The sequence below is a fragment of the Pinus tabuliformis genome, chromosome 3_2 (genome assembly GCF_031772625.1).
Source record: "Pinus tabuliformis cultivar Carrire ecotype Pingquan chromosome 3_2, CPIR1, whole genome shotgun sequence".
Lineage (NCBI taxonomy): Eukaryota > Viridiplantae > Streptophyta > Pinopsida > Pinales > Pinaceae > Pinus > Pinus tabuliformis.
The window spans coordinates 971,992,081-972,001,161 of NC_142302.1; positions in this window are offsets into that span (position 1 = coordinate 971,992,081).

The window sequence follows — 9,081 nt, forward strand, 5'->3', positions numbered from 1 at the left end:
GATTATAGATTTAATACTGTGAGGAGACCTGCTCACCTTTGTATTCTACATCTACAACCACTTCTCTGAATGTGAAGGATAATATTGAGGCCACTCCTAGTGTCTCCTAAATAACTTGAATATTTAAATCAAGCAAATTCTTAATGAATATTCAATGGTGGATCAAAGTGGATTTTAATACACCTATCCCCAAATACTAAGAAAAAAGAGAATATGGTGATTGAGAAAGTTACCTTGCATGTTAAGGGAACTTTCCTAGTATCTTCCCAAGTCATGAAACAATTTTACTTCCCTTTGGCTTGTCTAATGGCTTCTTGTTCAGCCTGCAAATAACCATAAACAATGTGGAATGTTATAATCAAATTCTATCATAAGACGCAACACCAAAGCCTCGAGATAATATTAGCTTGGGAAGCCACCGTCTAGATTTACGAAGTATTCGTTGTGAAAAATTCCTTTCAAAGAAAGTGAGTGAGTTTTCTTTATTATTGTCACAACCTCAAGAAATGATGAATTATATCTCAAGTACTTGATAATCCAAGTCAAGGCACTAGCAATTGTATCTTGGGCTGTAAAAATTACTCCAATGATATTATCTACAATCTGGTCATCTGTCAGGGCCTATGAGATTTCGTTTGTTGATTTCATCAGAGAACCCAACAAATCATTGTTTACCACATTATTGGCCCTTCGTGTAGCAATTATTTGGTTTATTATTTGGTTAAGGTGTTTTTTGGCTTGTAATTCAATTCAGATTTGCAGTAACACTAACCATGGATCCAATTCAAATATTGAACTCTCCTACTCCTACGATTTTGGAAACAAAACTAATCGTGGATTGGAATTGTTTAAACTCTTTTCTATCACTTCCTCATGGCCTGATGCATCACTTCTCATTTTCCACGTCACTATCCACTGTCCATTCATACAAATATCTCTTCAAATATATTGCAATATGCGATAGTAATCAAATTTTACATAGTTTTAAATCATAGTTTAGAATTGCAGTTTTCAAAGTCTCAAATTGTTTTAGCTATAAGATAGATGATGACGACATTGTGAAGACAATTGTTGAGAAATAATTTATAGTTGGTGAGGGATAATAGTTTATTTTTAGTCATTGATTTTTTCCCGAGAGAAATTTGTTAATTCTCAAATTGTTTTGATTTGTTCACGAGAGAAATTTGTTAATTCTTAGATGGTTTTCTAGATTGAATAGGTGATTTATTTAATCTATATTATTAGTTTAGTATAGTGCACTTATAAAATAACCAATGAAAATGAAAGAGACCAGTTGAGGACTTTCAATGAAACAAAGTTTGAGTAGAGGTTTTATATTCTTAAAGGTTACATTTAACTTAAATACTTTTTTTGGATTATTGTGCAACACACATACAATGATACAAATGTGAGAGGGGTATGCAGGGCATAGCCAAACAACTATACCATTTATGTATTCAAGAAACAACAACAAGCAATATGAAGGACTTGCATTCATGCATTCTCCCAATCAAAATATCAGATCACTTCTCTATACTGATGAATTGGTTGGGAACAATTAATCAGAAGGCCCCTCCCTTCAAATTTAATCATTTCTGGTTGAAGGAACTAGAATTCATTTAGCTAGTTCAATTGTTTTGGAAAACACCAAATGAAGACTCTGCTCCCCGAAAAATGGACAAATTAAATTCAAAGTTACGTGCGCTAAAAAAGAAGGTCAGAGGTTTGACAAGAAAAAAGAAGAAGGAGCTTATTCAAGAACTCATTATGATTTATCAATAGGCTAAATTTTGGGAGGACCCCATCTCCCAAACATTTTTTTTTTTTTTTTAAACTTCTGAATCAACAAAAAATGAGATTCTTCAGCGGGAAATTCGTAGATCAAAAACTTTGCTCAAACATGCTGAAGAAATGCAACAAAAGAGAAGGATCGTGTGGATAGAAGCAGGAGATAAAAACAACTAATTTTTCCATAAACAGGTCTCCTCAAGGCACATAAACTCAATATGGAGCATAAAATCAAATTTGGGAGAACACCTTACTTATCAACAAGATATAGAAGCAGAGGCCAAGGAACACTTTCGTAATTTATACAACTCTAGGGATCAAAAACCATTTAGCAAGTAGTTTGGCACTATGTGAACTATTTCCAACCATGGCCAGTTTGGAGGACAACATCCAAATGGAACGCCCAGTAACTCAGGAAGAAGCCTTCAAGTTCTAAAAAGACCTGGCCCATGACAAAATTCTAGGTTCTAATGGATGGACCATGGAAATCTTCCTACACTTCCAAGTCATAATGATCGAAGAAATTACCAAGATGGTTGAAGAGTCCAGAAGAATTGGTTGGGTATTCGATGCCACAAGTTCCACGTTCATATCCCTCATTCCGAAGGTCCCAAATCTGATATCTTTTTCTGATTATCGCGCAATCTCTTTGTGCAATACTATTTACAAACTGATTTCAAAAACTATTGCAAACTGCCTTAAACCTTTCTTGTCCAAACTCATTTCTGTTGAGAAATTTGGTTTTTTGAAGCATACGCAGATCCATGATGCGGTTGCAATAGCCCATGAATGCATTCATTCAGTTAAGAATAAAAATATGGATGCTTTCCTAATGAAGATAGATTTAAAATAAGCTTTTGACTGTGCTAACTGGGAACTCTTGCAGATGATCTTGGAGAAAATGGGACTAGGCAAATTAATGATAAATTGGATCAAAGATTGCATTAAATCTGAATCTTTTTCTATTTTGATAAATGGCCTCCCCTTAGAATTACTCTCGGCCTCCCAAGGGCTTAGACATGGTTGTCTAATGTCACCTCCCTTGTTCCTAATTATAATAAATGACCTCAGTATAAAAATAAATGAAGCTTGAGCCCAAGGTAATTTTTCTGGGTGCAGGATAACGATAATAGTCACCCTATCCCACCTAAAATTTATGGATGACCTTATGGCTATTGGAAAACTAAACCCTATAGAATGGAAAGCCTTTTATGATCTCCTCAATGACTTTGGATTAGCCTCTGGTCTATTTATGAATATCCCCAAATCCATTCTAATATCAAATGACCCAAAAGCGACATCGACCTTGCAGACTGCCAACACATTTGGGGTTTAAATTGTCCACATGGATGTTGGATTTCTGTATTTGGGATTCAATCTCAAATCGAATGGATATAAAATTAGGGACTGTGACTGGCTAATTCAAAAAATTGAGAAGAGGCTTAATTAGTGGGCTCATTCCTGGATCTCATGATAAGGCCATCTGGTGCTTATAAAATCAATCCTCCTTAGCATCCCTATCTACTGGATGCACATTTTTAAGCTTCCAAAAGGTGTGATAAGTAAACTAAACTCCATCACATCACGTTTCCTATAGGCAAGCACTCAAAGAGAATGTAAAATCCATCTAGCCATCTTGGATATGATCAACCATCCTACATCTCTAGGGGGCTAGGGCACCAAAGATATTGCCTCTTTTAATATGGATCTTTTACTATTTTTTTTGGAGAGATGTCTCTTGTGACGACATATGGCATCAAGTCATCCATGCCAAATACCTCCAGAATCAGGACCTTATCAGCTGGATTCATGTTGGTGCTCTAGTCCCATCCAACATCTCCACATCCTTGTGCAACCTTCTCATGACAAAGCATTAGTTTTTTGGAAACCTTAGATGGGACGTTGGTTACAGATCTATTCAAGAAATCAGACTAGACTCGCTCACATGTATGACTGGCTCACATCTCTTATCCCATGCCCTCATTTCATACTTGCATAATCGAGATTTTTTTGTGATCAAAGACATTGCTATTGCTACTCTTTCAACCCCATTCCACACTCTTTCGAAAGACGATTTCTAGGTTGAGAGTCTAGAGGCCTTAATCCTGGAGTGGCAGAACTACATCATCAACCTAAAATTGTCTGGTATTGTTCTCTCTCCCAAAGAAGATAGGCTTATTTGGTTTGGTGGCTCACAACAAGGAAATGTCATAGTCAAGGAGGCATATAAACTTCTCTGTCAGCCCTCCAGACAGATTGCAACATTCTCTTGGATGATTTGCGCTTGGAAATTGAATTTCCCTCTCAAACTGAAATGCGAAAAAAGATTATAAAAGAAAAGATTAAAAAAAAAGCCTTTGGCCATTGACATTTCAATGGTTCTAGTAAAAAAGAAAATAGTACGATGTAAATTTTGAAGGAGAACATTCATATATATATAAAGGTTCTACATTATTGATAAAAAGTGCATGATAAAGTCAAAAGGGAATCTTTCCAAATATCTTTAAAATTATACGCAAGAGAAGGAAGAAATAAGATTATCTTGATTCTTCATTAAGTGGTTTACAAGCTTGTGGTTTTATAAACCCATGGTAATTTCAAGTTAAAAGAAGAACAAAAGGAATACAAAATCTCTTTATGTGATTGGTACGTTTTAATTTTTAGGTGGAGAAAATTCACTGAGTCAAAGGCACATAAGTGGACATATATTTTATATTATACCCCAAAGAGGTGAATAGCCATGTTTCACTAGGGTTGTAACTTTAAAAAAAGACGAATATAATAAATATATATAGAAAAAAAGTTTATAAAAAAATAGAAAATAAAAAATAAAGTTAAAAAAGAAAAAGAAAAAGAAAGTTAAAAAAAATTATTAAAAAAAGAAGAGATAGGGTTGAAGTAAGAAGAATGAAGGGGAAAATTCACATTCAATTATAATAAAAGCAATGGAAATAAATCAAAATTAAGGAAGCATTTTTCAAGAGTAAAGGGAGGAAAAAAACCAAATTATTGACTAATACAAATAGAGTCAATCTCTGAAAAAAGAAAAAAATGGAGCCTAATTCGAAAATAAAGGAAGGAAGTTTCTCCTATAAAGGTATCCCAATTGTAGATCTTAGATTATTTACATTAAAAGGGTGTATCCAAAGGAAAGAGATTAGTATCGCTATTAATCCAAACATTGAGGATAATTACATCAATATTAATTTGGCAAATCAATTATTAGTTCTAGAGCCAAATATAGGCGAACGAAAAGGTCTTTTTGGCAAAAAAGAATATGAAATTAATAATTTACAAGTGACAATTGATCATTATGAGTACATATCTCAATTTCGTGTCGTAACTATGCTTGAAAAAGAGGTTGACATAATTCTCGGTCGACCTTGGTTCAAGGAATTAGGTACATTCATTTTAAACACATAAAACAAATTCTTGATGTTCCCTTACAAGAAGAAGATGGTCACGTTCCAAGACATGACAACGAAATCATAACTGATAATGCCTTCATCAAAATATCTTAAGGATATTGTGAAACTAATGTTTCAAGAGAATCCAAAAATAGTATCAAAGAAGCAGAAAGAGCTTGAAGAAGTCATATCCAACAAAAATAAGGAAAATTCATGTTTGAAGGAGCATAATCAGAAACTACTTACACAAGTGAGAAAATGTAAAGCTAAGAAACACCAGTTAGAACAAGAAAAGGAAATTTTTGAAAAGAAACTCAACAAAAGTCTATCAGGAAAAGAAGAGGAAAGTTTATGCTTAAAGAACCTTAACCAAAGGTTATTAGAACAAATCAAGTGTTTAAAAGATGAGAAGCTTGAAGACCAAAATAAAGTTGATTTAGAAAATGAGGAACTCGTACGTCTCATAAATCATAATCAAAGTCTACTCACTCAAATTAAGAAATTTAGGGATGGTAAGAAATCATTGAGAAACAAATTAGAAGAACTTATCACGAAATAAGTGTCAAAGTCTTCAGTTCAAGTGGAATAAATAGGAACAAATATCGATCCAGTCAATATCACAACTCAAGAAGATGAGAGACCAATAGAAATTAAAACATATTCAGAAGTTGTATTTCAAACAGTGGAAATTCTAAGTGATGATTCAAGAGCCAATTCAACTACAACAATACCTGAAGTAAATCAAGAAACTTCCACACACAAGATAAGGGAAAGTCCAACTACAAGAACTCCTTATCGACGCCCGAATCACAAAAGCAGACAACTAAGTCAGTCTACATATTTGAACCAATCAGAATGGAAGCAACAAATTTATGTTCCAATGAGTACTGAAGTTTACAGAATCCAATCCTATGATAACAATTCATTACCAATATCTAGTGATTGAAACATTCCACAAAATATTAATCTAGGATGGTCAAATCCATTCTTAGTATGACAATTTTATCTATCACTCGGACGATCCTATTGTCTTGTGTCAATGAGGATGAAAATTCCATGACGAGAAGAAACTCAAAACAAGAAAAGAGAACAAGCCCTTTCATTAGTAAGCTTTGAGGACCAATCTTTTTGAAGAGGAAGACAATTATATCTATATATATATATATATATATATATATATATATATATATATATATATGTAAATGATGTAAAACTATATTAATAATAAATAATGATTAATTAGTAACTAGTCAATGAAAAGGTATGTCCCTAAGGACATAATCGTTGGTTAAAAGGTACCTGCCTAGGGTATATAAGTATGCCCTCACCCTTATTGTAACCATCTCATATCTCATCGATTTTTATATAATTTTTAATATACAATTATTATCCTATTGTGGATGTTTATGTATTTCAATTCTTTTCAAGATTACTCCATTGCGTATACGAACCTTGTTCGTTACAAATTCAAATGATATGACCTTCTTGGTATATATAAGAGTATAAGGGGTCACAATATAATTAGAGCCTACATAACAATAATAATGTAAGGGAACAATAATAACAATAGTGGGCTTCTATGGGGCACAACAATAACATGGGTGATACATGAGCACAACAATAACAATAGGGGGCTACACTAATAACAATAAGGGGAATACACTAGTATTATAGAGACCTAACACTACCATGTAGATTTTTTTGATGTTGCTCATTCTTTGATTCATGTGGATGTGGTATGGATATTCATATTGGTCCTGAACTCTCTTATAGATTTCATTGGCATTGTGGCCTAGGATCAAACACCCGAGCTGAAATTCTCGCTCTCTGGGGGGTCCTTCATTGTGCATCTTGGCTTGGTCTCCGGATCCTCACTGTTTTTGAAGATTCCAAATCGGTTATTGATTGGGAAAATGACAAGGGATCTTTATACTCTTCTTCTCTTGACACATGTAGGCTCTAAATAAAATCCTTGTCTATTGAGTTCAAACACCTATCCTTTATGCACATCTTTCAGATCCAAACATAGAAGTTGATTGCATCTCGAAAAAGGGTTGCAATTTAGTACCTAATCAGATCATCTTCTAGCAGATAGAGCATGGCGTTCTGCAAGGAGAAGGCTTCATTCACACTTAATAAAACATGTTTTTTGTTGAATGCATGGTTCTCAGTCTTCCCTTCAGTCTTTCCTTCCGTGCAGGCTTTCTGAATATGATACTCTAATTTTTCTTATTGTGCATGATACTTTATTTTTTCTTCGAGAAGCAAGGCTTACTATCTTTACTGTAGAAATTCTCTGTAGATTCAACAACTTATGTGATTTTCTAAAACACAAGACACGGATCTACTCTCCTCTTCTCAACGGAAACCAAAAATGATCGATGAAAACAATAAGCAGAAAGAGGAAGAATATCAATCGAACATAACACAATATTTCTCCGGAGAAAGCAAATGATAAAAACCTTGACTATCTATATTGCATTAACTAGAAGATATGAGAAGAAAATACAATGCTTGTTCGCCCTGAACAATTCTTGCACTAGTACAATCTATCTCTTTGCCTTATAAGCCAGCTCAAGCGAATACTTAGCCAATTCTACTACCTGCCAAGCCCCTACTTCCTTGCGCAATTCCTAGAAGAATCAACCCATATTTATTGGGAAATCCACTCTCCATAACTGCGCAATCCAAACATAGGTCCTCAACTAATTGCATGCACGATTTGTACAACTCAGAAAATTATACAACTGATAGTACACTGTCCCTGAACTCTAATCTCAATTGGGTCTTCCTCTGAACTGACATGCATGAGTTATTTATGAGTGAAACTTCAGTTAACTTGGTGTGGTACTGGTGATGCACTGGTGCACTAATCCACTACTAGACCTCTACTAGTTCCTCCAACAGTTAGAACTAGTTTAATTGACTATAATTCTGTTAGACTCAGTTATCTAATTACAATTCCAAAGAAATCAACCCGGGCCCCTTAAATTTAGGGATGACTCTACATGACTCTAGATAGACTTCCAACTCGAATTTCCTAAGTCAATTAAGTCAATTTAACTTAATTAACTATTACAAGTTTCTATGAGAATAGAATTACAATTTTAATTCACAATTTAATTCAAGGACAAATTAAATTGGAATTTCTTGTTGCTATTTTTAACACTCCCTCTCAACAAGAAAGGGATTATCAGCTACCTCGATCCTGTCTCTGTGAAACTCGAATTTTCATCTTGACAATGATTTTGTCAAAATATATGCATCCTGCTCCTCCGTGGGAATGTACTCCAACAACATAATTCTCCTCTGCACACAATCTCGAAGATGATGATATCAGATATCAATATGCTTGGATTGATCATGAAAAACTGGATTTTTAGAGAGTTTGATACAACTCTAATTGTCACAATAAATCACAGTTGGATCCATCTGCTGACCAAACAAACCAACCAGAATCTTCCTCATCCAGATAGCCTCACAAGCTACTTGACTAGCAACCATGTACTCTACCTCTGCTGAACTGAGTGCAACTGATCTCTGTTTCCTGTTGTACCAAAAAACAATTGCTGACCCAATACTGAAGATCCCTCTTGATGTGCTCTTCCTGTCGGATGGACTCCCTGCCCAATTTGCATCAGTGAAGCCTTGAAGCTTCACTCCCTCTGTCTGTTTGTACCATAAACCATACTGAGTAGTGCCTCTGAGGTATCTCAACACATGCTTGGATTCCTTCCAATACAACTTGGTCGGCTTAACCATCGCTTGACTAAGTTTGTTAACTACATAGCACATGTCTGGTCGTCTGTTCAACAAATACATGAGTGAACTCACAAGATGCTTGTAAATAGTAGCTTCGACTACATCACCAGAAGTAACATCCTCC